General features: G+C 40.5%; 1 non-coding gene across 1 annotated transcript; it reads left to right on the forward strand.

The window, feature by feature from the left end:
* The first annotated feature begins 1,003 nt into the window (after positions 1-1,003).
* On the forward strand, positions 1,004-1,110 carry LOC148294708 (small nucleolar RNA R71). The gene has a single exon (XR_015835604.1). It is a non-coding gene; the product is annotated as a small nucleolar RNA R71 (small nucleolar RNA).
* The last annotated feature ends 244 nt before the right edge of the window (positions 1,111-1,354 follow it).

Below are 1,354 nucleotides of genomic sequence, written 5' to 3' on the forward strand. Positions count from 1 at the left end.
AAAAGCCTTATCTTGCTTTGCTTTCTTAAGACGGCCTGGAAATGGAATCGGTGGAACATATGGAGCGGGTGGCACGTATCTATCTTCTTGAAGATGTGGTGGCACAAATTTGTCATCTCTCTTATGCAATTGGAATTGTTTGGATTCCTGAGAATCTGATTTGGCATTAGGAGCAGATTGAGAAGTTTTGAGATGTTCCCCTTCTGTAGCCGTGGTCTCCTCCTCTTCATCTTCTACAATCACAACATCATTTGAAAGATTAGAATCAACTTTACTATCAATGATCTTACCTGATCTGAGCACATGAATGGCCTTGGCTTCTTGGTTCTTTGGATTGATCTCGGTTTGGCTTGGCCATTTCCCAGGTGCTCTTTGAGTTATTTCAGCAGCTAATTGGCCTATTTGAACTTCCAATTTGGCAATGGCAGCTTGTGTAGTTTGCTGGAAATTGGATTGGTTGATTGCCATCTGCTTAACTATATCATCCAATGATGATGTTTGTTGTGGCTTTTGGAATGAAGGGGGATTGGCTTGATTCTGAGTATTCCTCCATGAAAAGTTTGGATGATTCCTCCAACCTGGATTATAACTTTGAGAGTATGGATCATTTCTTGGACCTTGGTTGTAGGAATTTACCAACTTAGCTTGCTCTTGCACAAATTCTGGATATCCAGCCCCAAGTGGACAAGCTATGGTAGCATGGTCAGGAGTTTCGCAAATACTACACACTTCCTTCGGAGGGCTTCTTGAGTTTAATGCAAGAAGAGCATCTAGCTTTTGTTCCAGTTTTGAAATCTGCACACTAGAAGCATCATTAGAACCACTAATAACACGTTTACCTCTTGTATCCGTATGTTGGGTCTCCATTGCTATCTCCTCAAAGAGTTCGTATGTTTCTTCTGGAGTTTTGGTTTTAAAAGAACCACCTGCAAAATTGGTGACTATATTATGACTAGAAGGGGTTAGTCCTTTATAAAACATACGCATTTGAAGCTTCAATGGAATCCCATGATGAGGACATTGGTTGAGCAGCCCATTGAATCTCTCCCATGCTTCACAAAACGATTCATCATCTTGCTGTGCAAATAACAAGATCTTATCCCTAAGCATGTCGGTCTTTTGCGTGGAGAAGTATTTCTCCAAGAACTTCTTTTGAATGGCAGCCCATGTAGTGAGTGAACCAGGCTTCAAAGAATTCAACCAATATTTCGCCTTATCCTTCAAAGTGTATGGAAACACTCTCATTCGAAGTTGATCTTCTGTCACACCTGTCAAGGGAAAAGAACTCACAACATTAAAAATATCCTTTATATGAGTTAATGGATCTTCATTAGGTAAACCATAAAAGGAAGGC

Source organism: Prunus avium, chromosome 4 (assembly GCF_965620075.1).
Source record: "Prunus avium chromosome 4, drPruAviu1.hap1.1, whole genome shotgun sequence".
NCBI classification, from domain to species: domain Eukaryota; kingdom Viridiplantae; phylum Streptophyta; class Magnoliopsida; order Rosales; family Rosaceae; genus Prunus; species Prunus avium.